Source organism: Hyla sarda, chromosome 12 (genome assembly GCF_029499605.1).
Source record: "Hyla sarda isolate aHylSar1 chromosome 12, aHylSar1.hap1, whole genome shotgun sequence".
Lineage (NCBI taxonomy): Eukaryota > Metazoa > Chordata > Amphibia > Anura > Hylidae > Hyla > Hyla sarda.
This window is the reverse complement of record NC_079200.1, coordinates 78466237-78485292: the sequence shown is the minus strand read 5'-3', so window position 1 is coordinate 78485292 and position 19056 is coordinate 78466237. Positions and strand designations below refer to the sequence as shown.

At 43.8% G+C, this 19056-nt stretch overlaps 1 long non-coding RNA gene across 2 annotated transcripts; it reads left to right on the top strand.

Moving 5' to 3' along the window:
• Nucleotides 1-422: 422 nt before the first annotated feature.
• On the top strand, nucleotides 423-14653 carry LOC130296401 (uncharacterized). Of its 2 annotated transcripts, none has more exons than XR_008849205.1 (3): nucleotides 423-439; nucleotides 7790-7942; nucleotides 14548-14653. It is a non-coding gene; the product is annotated as an uncharacterized LOC130296401 (long non-coding RNA). The 2 variants fall into 2 exon arrangements; XR_008849204.1 differs by having other exon boundaries at nucleotides 424-509.
• The last annotated feature ends 4403 nt before the right edge of the window (nucleotides 14654-19056 follow it).

The following is a 19056-nucleotide window of genomic DNA, read 5'->3' as shown; positions in this document are numbered from 1 at the left end:
TGCTCCAGGATAGCCTGAGGGGACACCACCCCAACACCGTTTCGGGATCAAAGCTTTTGTCGAGGGGTGGTGTCCCCTCAGGCTATCTTGGAGCTTTTTTAGACTAAGTATGTTTAATTATTAGTACTGCTTTGCCTCCATTGGTTTTTGTAGTATTGTATGTTCATGGGAGTGCATTATATTAGCACATATCATTTTTGGGCAGGTGCATTATTTTTTGAGGATTTTATATTTCATTTTAGAAATGGTATCATTTAGAGGGATTGTCTGGCAGCGATTTTTTTTTTGTCCTAGGCTGGTTTAAAAATCAAGAACTTATACTCACCTGCCTGAACCCCCCTCCATTGCTGCCATTTGGATTCTCTTCGCTCAGTACTTCCTGTTTTTCTCTTGGACACACAGGAAATGCCCCCAATGACTGGGTGAGCACCCATTTCCTGTGAGTAGAAGAGGAATGCAGGAAGCTTTCACCAGTGGGGACTGGGGAGCATCCAGATGGTCGTCTTGGGGTAGATGAGTTCTATTTTCTTCTTATGCTAGGCAGGTGGACAAAAAAAAAACAAGACACAAAGTACAAAGGAAAGAAAAAAAGAGAACACGCGCCCCTGGTGAAGTACGAAATGCAGATATGTACACTTACCCTGCACAGCTGCACTCAGAGCACGTCGTCTGTGATCGTGTTATAATCTTTAATGGATCCTGCAGCATTGTTCCTCCCAAGTCCAAAATATGTTGTAATGTAGAAAGAAAAGACCGCACGTGTGGCGCCTCGTGTATTACCCCAGGCAAGAGAGAACAATGCTAGATATCGGGGCTACCGACACGTCTAGTAGATGGCCGCTCACCTCAAAACAATAGGACATGCGCCTATCACCCTAGTGTGGAGAGTACCACAAGATCAGAACCGCTGCTGAAGCCGGGAGGTCACAGGAGGCAGGAGGATTGCTGTCCAGGAGGAGTTGCAAGGAAGAAAGGAGGAAGAAGACCTATCAACCCAGGCTCTGCAGATACTTCACCCAAGGAATGGAAGGAAGCAAAGCTGTGCTATCACAGATCCCTCGGCAGGGACCACTTTATTGATAAAAAAAAAAAAAATAAAAAAAAAAAAAAAAAAAATATATATATATATATATATATATATATATATATATATATATATATATATATATATATATATAATGTGCAAAGTACAGATTACGCGTTTCCAGGGAAACACCCTCTTCATCAGATCTCTTAATTAGATCTGATGAAAACCTTTCTAATGTACTTTATTTAAATTTAAAAAAAAAAGTTTTATTTGTGTTTAAAAAAGCTGCCACTAGGTGTCTCCCTACTTGTCCAGAACACATTTCTCCACATCTATTGCACAGACTTTGGACTCCTGCTGGCCTGGCAGAAGTCCAAAAGCAGAAATGATGAGGGGTGTGTGTGCAGCCTTATCAAATCAGAGCTAATCTCACACACTGAACCGCTCTTGGCTGTGTTTAGCAGAGTGAGGGAGGAAGTTCTCCCCTGTATGGCTTCAGATGATGTCACGCCTGCTGGGGAACGCCCCTTCCCAGTCTGTGAATCTGACAGACTGAGCAGAAAATGCAGAGCAATATCAAGGTAGAAAACTAATAATTAATAAAAAATAAAGCCGAGGGGGTTATCATGATGGGGCAGTGAACTGGGAGGATTATAAAATTTAACAAGATCATAAGAGGTACTCTTTAAAAGACACTTAGCTATAAAAACTGTAATAAAAGAAAAAAAAAAACACAACCCCTTTAAATACACATAAGATAGCTGTCAGCCAAATACTTCTTCAGATGAAAGCTACCTCTCCAATATACATGTGCACATGCATTATCAGCTGAGTGTACATAGGTTCTCAATGAGGAGAGAGTCACTGCCAGACTTTGTTGAAATCCAACATTCCTGACCCTTTTCTTCACTGGGATCTGCTGTCAGGGGAAAGTCTGCCTGACCATCTAGTGTGTATGGCAACCTCTCAGTTCCTCCAATGGCATATGTTGAGAAGGATCGGGAATGTCGGATTAAAACATTACCACTCCTGGTATGACGGAGCTTCATAAGGCCATTTTGCACTCCGCGGGCTCTGTACTGACGAGTGGCAAAAACCACAAAACAGCTGTCCGCAGATGGGTAGAAACTTTCCTTTTGGGAAGTAGTCTGGCTTTGCATAAATCCCGATTAGCTTTTCATATTCCTTAACAGGAGCTAAGCTGATACCAGGGAACACTACCTGAATAAAGTGGTGTAATGAGCTGCTTTGTATATTCCCCTACCCAGAATGCCCGCGGAGTGCAAAATGGCCTTATGAAGCTCCATCATACCAGGAGTGGTAATCTCTCCCTGAGATAAATACTCATCCCCTTTAGCTGCTCTCAGGCCTCTTACCCCAGCAAAGCCAGATCACCCTGCTCTGTACTGACGAGTGACATAAATCCCGATTAGCTTTTCATATTCCTCAACAGGAGCTAAGCTGATACCAGGGAACACTACCTGAATAAGGTGGCGTAAGGAGCTGCTTTGCATATTCATATATAGATATAGATATAGATAGAGATAGAGAGAGAGAGAGAGAGAGAGAGAGAGAGAGAGAGAGAGAGAGAGAGAGAGAGAGAGAGAGAGAGAGATTGGTTATTGACCAAAGGGGCATTTATCAGTCAGGTTGGTAAATTATGTCTATTAAAAATCGTAATCCTTCCAGTACTTATCCGCTGCAGTATGCTCCAGAGGAAGTTGTTGTAGTTTGGCCACAGTGCTCTCTGCTTCCACCTCTGTCCATGTCAGGAACTGTCTGGAGCTTGAGAAAATCTCCTTAGTTAAACCGCTCCTGATCTAGACAGTTCCTGACATGGACAGAGGTGGCAACAGAAAGTACTGTGGTCAGACTGGAAAGAACTATTCAACTTCCTCAAGGAGCATACAGAAGCCGATATGTACAGGAAGGCTTAAGATTGTTAAATAGACGCAATTTTCAAAACTGTATAACTTTCCGGTACCAGTTAATTCGATTTTTTTTCGTTACTTCGGAGTAACCCTTTAAGAAGCAGTTTGTACTGCTATTAGACTCTTCAGGGTCTACTCAAATAAAATATGAGTCAGGGTCACCCAGGGAGGACAAATGAGTGTTTTTGGACATAAGGTCTGATTATTCAGGGTCTGGTTGCTGGGACCACAGTAAATTTAGTCAGGGGGCTGGCCAGCCATCATTAAAATACCTTTATCACTACATTACGGAACATTAACTTTACATACAGACACAGTGGCATAGTCTTTTTTTTATGAAATGCACCATTTGTCCTCTAATTTTTGCAGACTACACTCATGGATTATTAATAACTGTTATGTAGCTGAGTGCAAACTTTGCAATCTGGATTAGCAGACAGGGAGTCTGCTCTGTGCCGGGAAATAATTGATGATGATTTGGGGGCATCAGGTCTTGATTCATTAGTCACGTCTGCACTTTTCTGGGCTATTTTCTTATTTACATCAAGTTCAGTTGTAGAAGACATCGGACTCCAAGTAATGGAGAGCAGAACACCCAGATGGTCACTAGACCCCATTATACCCCTACAAGTGGATGCATACGGGTAATGAGGCTTTGAAGGACTAGGTCTAGACCTTAGGTCTGCAAATTGTGGACCTCCAGCTGTTGCAAAACTACAACTCCCAGCATGCCCGGACAGCCAACGGCTGTCCGGGTATGCTGGGAGTTTAGTTTTGCAACAGCTGGAGATCCATAATATTGGAGACCATTGGTCTCTAGACAATCACATAGTTGGGTTGGCTACAAAAATCCTATGTTCTTGTAAGTCTATTCATTCTTTTCGGGCCTAGTGGAAACTGCTGTGCTGCAATATACTTGCTGCTTTTTTGTCTCACATTAAAAGGGGTCCTCCGCAGGAAAAAAATAAAAAATAAATCAACTGGTGCCAGAAAGTTAAACAGATTTGTAATTTACTTCTAGTTAAGCATCTTAATCCTTCCAGTACTTATCAGCTCCTGTATGCTCCAGAGGAAGATGTATAGTTCTTTACAGTTTGACCACAGTGCTCTCTGCTGCCACCTCTGTCTGTGACAGGAACCATCCAGAACAGGAGAGATTTGCTCCTGCTGTAGACAGTTCCTGATATGAACAGTGGTGGCATCAGAGAGCCAGACTGGAGAGACTACACAACTTCCTCTGGAGCATTCAGCGGCTGATAAGTACTGGAAGATTATGATTTAATAGACATATGTTACCACCCTGTATAACTTCATGGCGTCAAAGTTTTTTTTTTTTTTTTTTTTTACCTCCGGAGTACCCCTTCAAACCTGCTACAGTATCTACATGGCAGAATACAGTAAGTGAATTTAAATAAACCAAGGGGGATATTTATCAAAGCTTATGCAAAGGAAAAGTTGCCCAGTTGTCCATAGCAACCAATCAGCTTGCTTCTTTCATTTTTAACAAGGCCTCTGCAAAATGAGCGATCTGATTGGTTGCTATGGGCAACCAGGCAACTTTTCCTTTGCACAGGTTTTGATAAATCTTCCCCCCTCCCTTCCCCAGGAGTTCTGGGTAGGGGAATATGCAAATCAGCTCATTACATCACCTTTTCAGGCGATGTTCCCTGGTATCAGCTTAGCTCCAGTTACGGAATATAAAAAGCTAATCGGGATTAATGCCAAACCAGAACTCTCTCTCCAGAAGGAAAGAGCACCCATCTGCAGACAGCTGTTTCGGGGTACTTGCCCCTCGTCAGTACAGAGCAGGGTAATTACCCTGAAACATATTTGTAAATGATTTCTATTTAAAAATCTTAATCCTTCCAATACTTAACAGCTGCTGTATGTTCCAGAAGAAGTTCTTTTCTTTTTGAATTTCCTTTCTGTCTGACCACAGTACTCTCTGCTGACACCTCTGTCCATTTTAGGAACTGTCCAGAGCAGAAGCAAATCCCCATTGCAAACCTATCCTGCTCCGGACTGTTCCTAAAATGGACAGAGGTGTCAGCAGAGAGCACTGTGGTCAGACAAAAAAGGAAATTCAAAAATAAAAGAACTTCCTCTGTAGTATACAGCAGCTGAAGTACTGGAAGGATTAAGATTTTTTAATTGAAGTAATTTACAAATCTGTTTAACTTTCTGGCAACAGTTGATTAAAAAAATAAAAATAAAAAAAATAAAAAAGTTTTCCAGGGGAATACCTCTTTAACCACTTAAGGACCAAGGCCGTACCTGTACGCCTGTGGGAATTCCGGTCGCCGACGCTCGTCGGGCGGGGACCGGACCAGGATGCCTGCTGAAATCATTCAGCAGGCATCCCGGGACAATGCCTGGGGGTGTCCTGAGACCCCCCCCCCCCACATCGGGGATCACCGCAGATCGCCGGTGAATTCACACCGGCGATCTGCGGCAATTCCAGTCATACGGGTCACGTGTGACCCGAGGACCCAGAATGAGAAGGTGATCGGCAGTGTTCTATACACCGCCAATCACCTCCTATTGCTGGGGGGAGGTGACGATCACGTCACCTCCCCAGATGGGCTGCTGTTGGTCGGACAATCATTCGACCAATCGCAGCTGGCAGAGGAGGGGATAATGTCCCCTCTCCTCAGCTCTGCTAGCCCACCGAGTTCAGTCAGCGGGCAGAGCTGAGAAAAGGAGACAGGGACCAAATCTGTGCCCTCCTGCCACTTGTAGCTTAGGGAGCGTTTGTGTGGAGGGACAGGCAGGAGTTGGGGGGAGAAAAAAAAAAAAGTAAAAAAAAATCAAGAGGGGGCATACGGAAGGACACCACCACTCAATGTGACACTTGCCCTGATCATCCGGGCCTCTGCATTAAAAACTGCTTCAGGGAGTATCACACTTCCATGGAGCACTACATTTTCCCTTTTCATTTTGCTTTCCCATAATTTGACCCCAATGTACCAAGTCCAGAGTACATTCCAAATTTTAACCCCATAAACCACTAAATTGCCCCAAAAACTCTTAAAAAAATAAATAAATAAATAAAAAACCCTGATAAGACCAATGGAGGTATTCTTTCTAAAAATGTCATGGGTCACTGAGTAACTATCATCTGGGTCTTTTTTATGTTGCCTCAAATGCGCAGCGCTCTCTCTCTTCACCTGAGCAGGGTGTGCATTTGAGGCAACAGGTTAGGGACAGCCACACACATCATGATGATTCAGAGCATAGGGTTTGGGGTGGGCAAATTTTTTACTTTTGGCTATTCTCTGGGTCATCATTTTGGGAACATAATTGGAATATCAGTAGTCAAATTGCAATTTTCTCCATCCCTTTGCTGCTATTCCTGTGAAACACCTAAAGGGTTAACACACTTTCTGAATGTCATTTATGGGGTATTTCTAATATAAAGGCCCCTCAAATCCACTTAAAAACTAAATTGGTCACTGAAAAATTCAGATTTTAAAAATTGAGAAAAATGTGAAAATTGCTGCTGAACCTTAAAGGGGTACTCCGGCGCTAAGACATCTTATCTCCTATCCAAAGGATAGGCGATAAGATGCCTGATTGCGGGAGTCTTGCCGCTGGGGACCCCCGTGATCTTCCACGCCACACCCAGTTAGAATCAGCCCCTGGAGCGTGCTCGCTCCGGGTCTTATTACTAGCGATCACGGGGACGGAGCAGAGTGACGTCACAGCTCCGCCCCCGTGTACCGTTACGCTCCGCCCCCTCAATGCAAGCCTATGGAGGGGGCGTGACAGCACTATGCTCAGTCCCCGTGATCGCTAGTAATCAGACCCAGAGCGAGCACGCTCCAGGGGCTGATTCTAACGGGGTGCGGCGTGGAAGATCACGGGACCCCTGCAATCACGCATCTTATCCCCTATCCTTTGGATAGGGGATAAGATGTCTTATGCAAACATAAAGTAGACATATTGTATATGTGAATAAATATATAATATATTTGGGATGTCTATTTTCTTTACAAGCAGAGAGCTTGAAATTAAAAAAATTGGGAATTTTCCACCAAGAAATGATGCAAGTATCGACTAAAATCTACCACTATGTTAAAGTAGAATATGTCACGAAAAAAACAATCTCGGAATAAAATTCATAAGTGGTCAGGTGTGCAAAAAATGCTCTGGTCTTTAAGGTAAAAATTGGCTTGGTCCTTAAGGGGTTAATGGTGACAGTGGGCCTGCTTACCTACTGGGCTCATGAGCCACTGCATGGGTTACATATGTGGTATGTCTGCCCCTGGTCATGTAGTATTATTGAGGAGTACTTAGAAATATTTTTAACCAAAAAATCTATAAAAATAAGAGCAATCAAGCCTTAAAGGGGTACTCCGGCACTAAGACATCTTATCCCCTATCCAAAGGGGACCCCCGCAATCTAGCCTGCAGCACTCACCTGTTAGCACTGTAGGAAGTGCTGGAGGCTCCAAGTCTTATGCCTCCCGACCACGGGAACAGAGTATAGTGATGTCACAACTCCGCCCCCGTGTAACGTCATGCTCCGCCCCCTCAATGCAAGTCTATGGGAGGGGCTAACAGGTGGGTGCTGCATGCTAGATTGCGGGGGTCCCCAGTGGCGGGACACCCGCAATCAGACATCTTATCCCCTATCCTTTGGATAGGGGATAAGATGTCTTAGTGCCAGAGTACCCCTTTAAGGATATAATGACTGCATAATGATATGATAAACCCATGTACAGTTGGGGTCTAATGCGGCTTGCTGTCTTTCTTGCCCTAGATACATGATCCTGCCCCGTCCACTATACAGTCACACCATTAAAATGCTATATGTATTTTTTTTTCGCAGGCAGCGGCGCTAATTACACTTCAGAGGCAGGAATTTAGTCCCTTCCGCGATCCGATCCTGACAGTAAATGAGACAACAGAGACTAGAACAACAGGCCCCAGCCTCCCCAATTACAAGTGGTTATGTCAAGACTTAGGAGGATAAGGTAATTAGGTAAATATCAGAGTCTGGAATGAAATACACAAGATGAGATCTCCGGGCTCCGTCTTATTATACCGCACTCCCAGATCTCATTGTTAGCGCTGTGTATTGAAATAAGGGCCCAAGGACATCAGCATTAGAACATTTCCTGTGTAGGCAGAAGTGTCACTTTAAGATTTTATCCTGCCCAAGTGAAGTCATTTTCCAGTAATTCAGCTCCAAGTCTTAATTCTGACTGTCGCTGGACGGCTGGCAATATATCACACCGCCCTGGTGTTTTTTCATTGTGCTTGATCAATATTTACTTGATCTCATCCTGAGCGTCTTCATTTCCCCGGTGCTCTGCAGCCAATGTGACAGAACAATAGCTCGTAAAGAGAAGTGATAGTCGGCTTTGGGGGAACTATACCAGGCCTTACGTCTTGCTTGTATTGTCCTAAAGTGTAACAAAGGATATCACCTTCCCGCCTTATAATGGAACAAGCAAGTCACCAACTTTTGCTCAGGTTATTGCACCAGTTTCTGAACTTCTTCATTCAATGATGCAAAATGAATGAAAACCCCCTTTACTATACTAACAAGAGTTGGACTTATTTTTGGGAGTATCTCATCAGCTGTGGAAAACTGCAGGTCCATAGCAACAATAGGACAATTACCCCATTGCCGTTTAAGGATGCACCAATGAGGCACATTTTATTCTTACTATTGTATTTATTGGTTAATTTACTTTTCCATTCCAGAATCATGGTGCATTTAAGCACTTTTTTTTTATCACAGTTAAGCCACACCTTTTTCCCCTCAAGACCACACCCATTAAGTCTATAACCCACATCTCTTACAACTTGAGATGCAGTAAATAATCTAGAACACAATACATGTGTCTAAGGGTATGTTCGTTCAAGCGTAGAGATTGTAGGAGATGCCAGGGGCAGAAGGATAGACCAGAACCACAATTAGACGAGGGAAGAAACGTTGGAACCATAGGTAGTTGGATAGGCAGGAACCACAAATAAAGGGATAGGCAGAAAACAAAGTTAATGGGATAGTCAAGAACAGCATAAGGATAGTCAAGAACTACTGGCAGAGGGATAGTCAGGAACAAGAGGTAAATGTATAGTTTGGAACCACAGATGAAGGTATAGTTGGGAACCACAGGTAAAGGGATAGTTAGGAACTACAGGTAAAAGGTATAGGCAGAAACCACAGGTAAATGTATAGTTGGGTACCACATGTAAAGGTATAAGCCGGCAACACCGGTAAAATGATAGCCAGAAAAAAGTCAAGAACTACAGAAGGATAGTCAGGAACTACATACAGAAGGTTAGTCAGGAACCACAGGAAGAGGGAAAGTCAGGAACCACAAGCAAGGGAATAGTCAGGAGCCACATGCAGAGGATTAGTCAGGAGCCACATGCAGAGGATTAGTCAGGAGCCACATGCAGAGGATTAGTCAGGAGCCACATGCAGAGGATTAGTCAGGAGCCACATGCAGAGGATTAGTCAGGAGCCACATGCAGAGGAATAGTCAGGAGCCACATGCAGAGGAATAGTCAGGAGCCACATGCAGAGGAATAGTCAGGAGCCACATGCAGAGGAATAGTCAGGAGCCACATGCAGAGGAATAGTCAGGAGCCACATGCAGAGGAATAGTCAGGAGCCACATGCAGAGGAATAGTCAGGAGCCACATGCAGAGGAATAGTCAGGAGCCACATGCAGAGGAATAGTCAGGAGCCACATGCAGAGGAATAGTCAGGAGCCACATGCTGGGGAATAGTCAGGAACCACATGCTGGGGAATAGTCAGGAACCACATGCTGGGGAATAGTCAGGAACCACATGCTGGGGAATAGTCAGGAACCACATGCTGGGGAATAGTCAGGAACCACATGCTGGGGAATAGTCAGGAACCACATGCTGGGGAATAGTCAGGAACCACATGCTGGGGAATAGTCAGGAACCACATGCTGGGGAATAGTCAGGAACCACATGCTGGGGAATAGTCAGGAACCACATGCTGGGGAATAGTCAGGAACCACATGCTGGGGAATAGTCAGGAACCACATGCTGGGGAATAGTCAGGAACCACATGCTGGGGAATAGTCAGGAACCACATGCTGGGGAATAGTCAGGAACCACATGCTGGGGAATAGTCAGGAACCACATGCTGGGGAATAGTCAGGAACCACATGCTGGGGAATAGTCAGGAACCACATGCTGGGGAATAGTCAGGAACCACATGCTGGGGAATAGTCAGGAACCACATGCTGGGGAATAGTCAGGAACCACATGCTGGGGAATAGTCAGGAACCACATGCTGGGGAATAGTCAGGAACCACATGCTGGGGAATAGTCAGGAACCACATGCTGGGGAATAGTCAGGAACCACATGCTGGGGAATAGTCAGGAACCACATGCTGGGGAATAGTCAGGAACCACATGCTGGGGAATAGTCAGGAACCACATGCTGGGGAATAGTCAGGAACCACATGCTGGGGAATAGTCAGGAACCACATGCTGGGGAATAGTCAGGAACCACATGCTGGGGAATAGTCAGGAACCACATGCTGGGGAATAGTCAGGAACCACATGCTGGGGAATAGTCAGGAACCACATGCTGGGGAATAGTCAGGAACCACATGCTGGGGAATAGTCAGGAACCACATGCTGGGGAATAGTCAGGATCTAAATGCTGAGGAATAATCAGGAACCACATGCTGAGGAATAGTCAGGAACCATATGCTGAGGATTAGTCAGAAACCACATGCTGAGGAATAGTTAGGAACTACATGCAGAGGAATAGTCAGGAACCACAGCTGGAAGGATAGTCAGGAACCACAAGAAAGGAAATAGTCAGAAACCACAGGTAAAGTAATTGTCAGGAACTACAGGTAAGAACTACAGATAGGGGACAGTTAGACATATCAGGGTTCAGGGACAAAAGGTGGGTTCAATCGGACATGTAAAGGGCAAACCAAGAATGATGTCTGTCCTGTCTCCATTTTCACTTCTCTGCCTCACCTATGTAGCTAAGTCAATGCTATTGTCTCTTCTTTTGTCCTACAAACTTCGCGAACTCAGATGATCTTTCCCCAAATAATTGTGTAGTGTCATCAGTTACATCAGATGGTATGTAACATGCTGCTGCCCTTGTTATCACCCTCACAGAAGGACGGGCACACCACATACATTGCTAGCAGCTCAGCCACCTGACAATATCCCAGAGAGGGACATAGATTCATGTGCTCAGAGAGGGATTCTCATTAGATGTACACTGGTTTTCTTGTGGATATTAGGCACATATTTTGACGCAATTTAGCGGATGCACCTTTTGGTAAAGACATTTTTCAATACTCCTCTGTAGTAGAGCACTTCATGGTCACTTTTTTTGCAGTGGCCATGAATTTATCACTTCTGCCTTTTTCAAAATTAGGAATCTATTCACACGGCGGAATTTCCGCCTCAAATTAAAGCCCATAGACTTCTATTGGATTCCCCACTCCTTTTTACACTTCTGAAATTACGCTTGTGGAATTCCGCAAGCGGAATTTCAAAAGTGTAAATAGGAGTGCGGAATCAGATAGAAGTCTATGGGCTTTAATTTGAGGCAGAATTCCGCAAGCGGAAATTTCACTGTGTGAATAGACCCTTAGGTGCATAAAAGGTGCAGATCAGCGCAATTAAAGGGGTACTTCGCTGCTCAGCATTTGGAACAAACTGTTCCGAACGCTGGAGCTGGGAGCTCATGACGTCATGGCCTGCCCTCTCATTAAATTATGCCCCACCCCCTCAATGCAAGTCTATGAGAGGGGGCGTGACAGCCGTCGCGCCCCCTCCCATAAACTTGCATTATGGGGGTGGGGTGTGATGTCATGAGGGGGCGGATCTATGACGTCACAAGCTTCCGGTGCTGGCTCCAGCGTTCGGAACAGTTTGTTTCAAATGCTGAGCAGCGGAGTACCCCTTCAAGTGCAAATCTACACCATCATTGGGCTCAGGGCTGGCATAAAAAAAAAGTTCCTCCAACAACATACTTGCGTGACATCTGTGGACTTGCGTCTAACTTACCATACTGTATGCAAAAAAATAAAATAAAAAAAATAAACATAAATCACTATTATGGTTTTGCAATGTGTCTGAGAAAAAATGTTGGTTGTACTTGTACATATGTGGTAGCCACTGGGGTGTTCGTGAGAATACCTGATCACTTTGTGATGCCAGGGCACCATTATCCAATACATGGTCTGAGGTTGGGGACAGTTTCTCCTGGTGCCAGACACGGGAGTTTACGAATACATAGACGTCAGGTTACGGATAACTGTCTTTACTGAGCTGGTTCAGATAGTATTACACATACAGCTGGCCTTTGATGTGAGAGTACAGCGTAACCCCTTGGGAGCCCTGTTGCCTTGCTGAGACTTGTGGTGCTTTCACCTTACAGAATTATACTGACTTGAGACTGAAGGTTGAATCCTGGTAGTTAGGGTCCTGCCAAGGTACTGAAGAATGTTCCGCAGAGGCATGAATTTCCTCCTTGCGAGTAATACTTGCAGTTGAGAGATTAAATTTGTAGTAGGCCTCTCCTCAGAGCACACGACACACAGCACACCTGAGCTAAGCTGCTGTTCAGGAGCCACACTAGGGTGAACTAACATTGGACTGACTAACTCCTCCCCTGCACCTCACTGTACAGGGGAGACTTTTGGGGTCTCATTGGCAGGCAGGATCACATGGGGTTCACTGCAGGGTCTCATGGGTAGCACCCTTAAAGGTACAATAACATAAAAAAACATATATACATAGAACAGAATTGATCTAAGAAAAATATATCCTCTGACATTATAATATACATAATTAATTCAACTGTAGAACTTTAGCGGGCCCAACACATTGTGCTGCCAAGCTGTCCAAAGCCACAGGACAGCCATTGGTGCTGGGACACCACATGCATATATGGGTTTAGGAATGAAGACTCAATAGCTGCATTCAGTATCCATATATATATATATATATATATATATATATATATATATATATATATATATATATCTTAACGTGTGTGTATGTATGTGTATATGTATGTATGTATGTATGTATGTATGTATGTATGTTCCACAAAAACTTTCAAACGGCTAAACATATTGAAACTTGAAACTTGGCACACATATTACTTATATGTCAACAACAAACATAGAATAGGTGATTTAACCCTTACTCACCCCCATTTGCCAGGGGCGGGGTTTATGTTTAAAGTCCCATACAAGTCTATGGGAAATATATGTTACTGCATAACTTCCAAACGGCTGGAGATATTTCGATAATACTTGGTCACATGTTACTATGTCCACTTAAAATATAGGATAGTTAATTTAACCCTTAACTACCCCCATTTGTGAGGGTCGGGGATTTTGTTTAAAGTCCCATGCAAATCTATGGGAAATGTATTTTCCCATATAAGCTGTAGCTATTTCAATGCTTGGTACACATATTACGGGTCGGGATATGAGGATGGCAGGTCAGGATAGGAGGACGGGATAGGAAGTCGGGATAGGAGGTCGGGATAGGAGGTCGGGATAGGAGGTCGGGATAGGAGGTCGGGATAGGAGGTCGGGATAGGAGGTCGGGACAGGAAAACAATATATGAGGACTTCATATGAAGTCAAAAGCTTCCTCCTTTGTTTATTTTCCTCCCCAACAAGGATTAGGAAGGAAAAACCGGGCAACGCCAGGTACTCAGCTAGTCTATAAATAAAATGTAATAAATGTATAATGAGAAGTTAATTCCTTTCTCGTGTGTTTATATTTTCACTATTTGCTGACTTGCTGTCAGTGAATGGAAACATTCTTGTTTACCTCCAGCCACTAAGGCTCTGTGCAGATTCAAAGAACAAAAAACCCGTTCATAAACAGACACAGATAGGTACTGATGCTGCTTGGTATAAAGCATTATAAAGCTGCTTATCTGTGATCCCTATAGCAGTGTGCTGCTGCCTTTTATACATTCACATCATGTAGCGGGGCCCTTGTTTAGCATACTCCATGTCAGTGTCTGTTTCTTGTTACGGGACATGGAAAACGCATGTAAACAAATATTCCAATTACGGGTCTTGTAGCTCCTGACATATGGTCACACAATTCTGTATTTACTGGGAAGCGCACGGCTTCTGAGAAATCAGAGGTTCACCATTTGTTCTGGATGTAAACTAAATCTGGCTGTGTAGTGCGGCTTTAATTCATGGCAGAGAGACCCACATCTGTTCTGTAGCGGGCCGAGAGCAGCAGGCTGCCTGTAGAGGGCAGTATGCTCCCTTTATGTCGCTCTATGCCAGTGTTTCCCAACCAGGGCGCCTCCAGCTGTTGAAAAACTACAACTCCCAGCATGCCCAGACAGCCAAAGGCTGTCTGGGCATTCTGGGAGTTGTAGTTTTGCAACAGCTGGAGGCACCCTGGTTGGGAAACACTGCTCTATGCAGACAGCCCTGAAGGGGGCTGCACAGGAGATGCTCGAAGATCTTATTCACCTCTTGTCTCCACCTTCACCTGCACCGTAACGTTATTCTAACGCTATGAGTCTGAGAAGGTATTCACATATTACAGTTGTGTATAGTTTTTTTTTTTAGTGATTCTTGCCAAATGACTACATGACCGCAACATGTGACTATACCCTAAAGGCTGAGGATCAGGCAGAGGGGACCTAAGCGTGTGAGAGTGCATTTCCGAAAGTCGCTTTGTTACGATATTTTCATAATAAATGCTTATTTCTACAAATAAACGTGACAGAATTATCGGCAAAAAAGATTCTCCCAGAGGATGTATTCACTTACGGTATCACATGCCCATATTTGATGCCGCAGATTTGATGCTGTATTCAGGTCATTTAGTTTACATTGAAATCTGCAGCATATAATCTGCAGCTTCAAATCTACCGCATAAAATATGTACAGGATGCTGTATGTGTAAATACAGCTTAAAGGGGTATTCCAGGAAAAAACTTTTTTTTTATATATATCAACTGGCTCCAGAAAGTTAAACAGATTTGTAAATTACTTCTATTAAAAAATCTTTAACTTCAGAAGCTCATAAGTACTGAAAGGATGAAGGGGTACTCCGGTGAAAACCTTTTTTCTTTTAAATCAACTGGTGCCAGAAAGTTAAACATATTTGTAAATTACTTCTATTAAAAAATCTTAATCCTTCCAGTACTTATTAGCTGCTGAATGCTACAGAGGAAATTCCTTTCTTTTTGGAACACTGATGACATCACGAGCACAGTGCTCTCTGCTGACATCTCTGTCCATTTTAGCAACCGTGCATAGCAGATGTATGCTAAGGGCAGCATGGTGGCTTAGTGGTTAGCACTGCTGCCTTGCAGTGCTGGGGACTTGGGTTAAAACAACAATATTAAAAGGACAACAATAAATAAAGCATTATTATTATAATAACGTCAGCAGAGAGAACTGTGGTCGTGATGTCATCAGAGAGCATTCCAAAAAGAAAAGAATTTCCTGTAGTATTCAGCAGCTAATAAGTACAGGAAGGATTAAGATTTTTTTTTAATAGAAGTAATTTACAAATCTGTTTAACTTTCCGGAGCCAGTTGATTTAAAAGAAAAAAGGTTTTCCCTGGAGTACCCCTTTAAGGTTGTTATTTTCTGTCTAAATCCTCTCTGATGACACCTGTCTCAGGAAACGCCCAGTTTAGAAGAGGTTTGCTATGGGGATTTGCTTCTAAACTGGGCGTTTCCCGAGACAGGTGTCATCAGAGAGGACTTAGACAGAAAATAACAACCTTAACTTCAGAAGCTCATAAGTACTGAAAGGATTAAGATTTTTTTAATAGAAGTAATTTACAAATCTGTTTAACTTTCTGGAGCCTGTTTATATATATATATATATATATATATATATATATATATATATATATATATATATAAAAAGTTTTTTCCTGGAATACCCCTTTAAGTGTAGGGCCATGCATACATAGCATAATTCACACTGTGAAGCGGGAACTACCGCTGCATATTTTCCTATGAGCAGACACACAGGGCTACCCACGGAAGCACTGTGTGTAGTGAGATATGGAGACGGGCCTGTGGGCCACAGTCACGCCCAATCTTCAAACCTCACTCCGCACAAAGGGTTGCCGAGGATATCTTTTAGCGGATTTTGTAGCAGATTTTGCATAGTGTAAAATACGCTTCGTATATGCTATGTATGACCCTACCCAAAAGGAGAATTCCCATCTTATCTTGATATTTCCTATCTATGGTATAAGGCAGTGTTTCCCAACCAGTGTGCCTCCAGCTGTTGCAAATCTACAACTCCACGCATGACTGGACAGCCTTTGGCCAGTGATCCATTAACTATCTATGGGGTTGCTGAATATTTCCTAAATAAGAACGAGTAAATCACTGGCTGATCACGCACGTCCACATCATGCAATCTGGGGGGATTTTTGTCGCTGTCCTTGGAATGGGTGTATAGGGGATAAGATGAGAGGAGAACACCCCTCTATTCACACATACAGTCGTCTCCTGGGCAAATTTGATGTGCAGGATTTGAAGCTGCAGATTTGATGCTGTGTTTACCGTATTTTTCGACATATAAGACGCACTTTTTCTTCCCCAAAACTGGGGGGAAAAAGTTGGTGCGTCTTATATGGCAAATACACCCCTATCGCGGCGGTCCCTGCGGCCATCAACGGCCGGGACCCGCGGCTAATACAGGACATCACCGATCGCGGTGATGCCCTGTATTAACCCTTCAGATGCGGCGATCAAAGCTGACCGCCGCGTCTGAAGGGAAAGTGACACTAACCCGGCTGTTCAGTCGGGCTGTTCGGGACCACCGCGATTTCACCGCGGCGGTCCCGAACAGACCGACTGAATAGCCGGGTTAGTGCTTACAGGACACCGGGAGGGACCTTACCTGCCTCCTCGGTGTCTTCTCCGTTCAGGGATCCTCTGTATGGCCGGCGCTCTCCTTCCTCGTCATCACGTTGTCGCGTACGTGCGTCGGCGTGCGTAACGACGTGATGGCGGCGACGGAGAGCAAGGATACCCGGCCGGCAGCAGAGACGTTCCGGAGCGACGGGGACACGGCAACAGCGATGGAGCGACATCCAGGGCAGCGGTGACGGGTCCGGAGCGGCGGGGACATGTGAGTATTACCTCCTATGCAGTGGTCTTCAATCTGCGGACCTCCAACGGCTGTCCGGGCAAGCTGGGAGTTGTGGTTTTGCAACATCTGGAGTTCCGCAGGTTGAAGACCTCTATTGGGTTCAAAATCTTAAATTTTTTTGATTTTGCACCTAAAAATTGGGTGCGTCTTATACGCCGGTGCGTCCTATAGGGCGAAAAATACGGTAGTTATTAAGGGCTCGTTCACACTGCCATTGTTCTCCGGTAACGGCATAAATGATAAAGATTTTAAAGTTGCTCAGTTAGTACTGGCGGCCTTTAGATAATTGTAACAAGAGCGTTCACACGTACACAAACATATACAGCAGTGTTTTCCAAACAGTGCAACTCCAGCTGTTTCAAAACTACAACTCCAAGGCTGTCTGAGCATGCTGGGAGTTGTAGTTTTGCAACAGCTGGAGACACACTGTTTGGAAAATACTTTTATACAGTGATACGTGTCTGATGCCCATGCTTTACACTGTCGTTCTATTCGTATATGTTTAATGAGGAAGCAGGGACGTGCATAGACATTTTTCGGGGGCACAGACTCAAGAAGAAAAAAGGGCACTTCTCATTATAAAAAAAAAAGTTTGTAATACAACACAGTTCCAATCAGTGAGGGCATCATAGGGCAGGTGCTTTAACCCCTTAAGGAGCCGGGCTTTTTCACGTTTTTTCATTTTCAATTTTTCCTCCTTAACTTTAAAAAATCATAACTCTTTAAAATTTTCACCTAAAATTCTATATGATGGCTTATTTTTTGCGTCACTAATTCTACTTTGTAATGACGTCAGTCATTTTACCCAAAAATCTACGGTGAAACGGGAAAAAAAATCATTGTGCGACAAAATTGATGAAAAAACACTATTTTGTATGTTTTGGGGCTTCTGTTTTTACGCAGTACATTTTTCGGCAAAAATGACACCTTATCTTTATTCTGTAGGAACATACGGTTAAAATGATACCCTACTTATATAGGTTTGATTTTGTCGTACTTCAGAAAAAAATCATAACTACATGCAGGAAAATGTATACGTTTAAAGTGGTCATCTTCTGACCCCTATAACTTTATTTTTCTGTGTTCAGGGTGCTATGAGGGCTCATTTTTTGCACCGTGATCTGAAGATTTTGTCGGTACCATTTTCGTTCTGATCAGACTTTTTATTAACTTTTTTGTGGTATAAAAAGTGATAAAAAATGCGGTATTTTGGACTTTGGAATTTTTTTGCGCGTACGCCATTGAACGTGCGGTTTAAAAAGCGGTATATTTTTATAATTCGGACATTTCCGCACACGGCGATACCACATATCTTTATTTTTATTTACACTGTGTTTTTTTTATTCTTGGAAATGCCGGGTGAGTCAAACTTTTATTAGGGGAAGGGATAATTGAAAGGGTTAATGATTTTTTTTTACACTTTTCTTATGCAGTATTATAGCTCCTATAGGGGGCTATAACATTGCATGTACTGATCTTTTACACTGATTGATCCATCTCCATAGGAATGGATCAATCAGTATTTTCGGCAATTGAATGCTCAAGCCTGGAACTCAGACTTGAAGCATTCAATCGGCGATCGGACAGCGCAGGAGAAGGTAAGAAGACCTCCTCCTGTGCTACAGCTGTTCGAGATGCCGCGATTATACTGCGGCGATCCCGAACAGCTCCCTGAGCTAGCCGGGCACTTTAAATTTTGTTTTTAGCCGCGCGGCTAAAGGGTTAATAGCGCGCAGCACCGCGAACAGTGCCGCGCGCTGTTAGAGGTGGGTCCCGGCTTCACTATGACGCTGGGCCCGCCGCGATATGATGCGGGGTCACCGTGTGACCCCGCGTTATATCGCAGGACCGGGACCCAGGACGTACTCATACGTCCTGGGTCCTTAAGAGGTTAAAGGGGTACTCCGGTGCCAGAAAGTGAAACAGATTTGTAATTTACTTCTATTAAA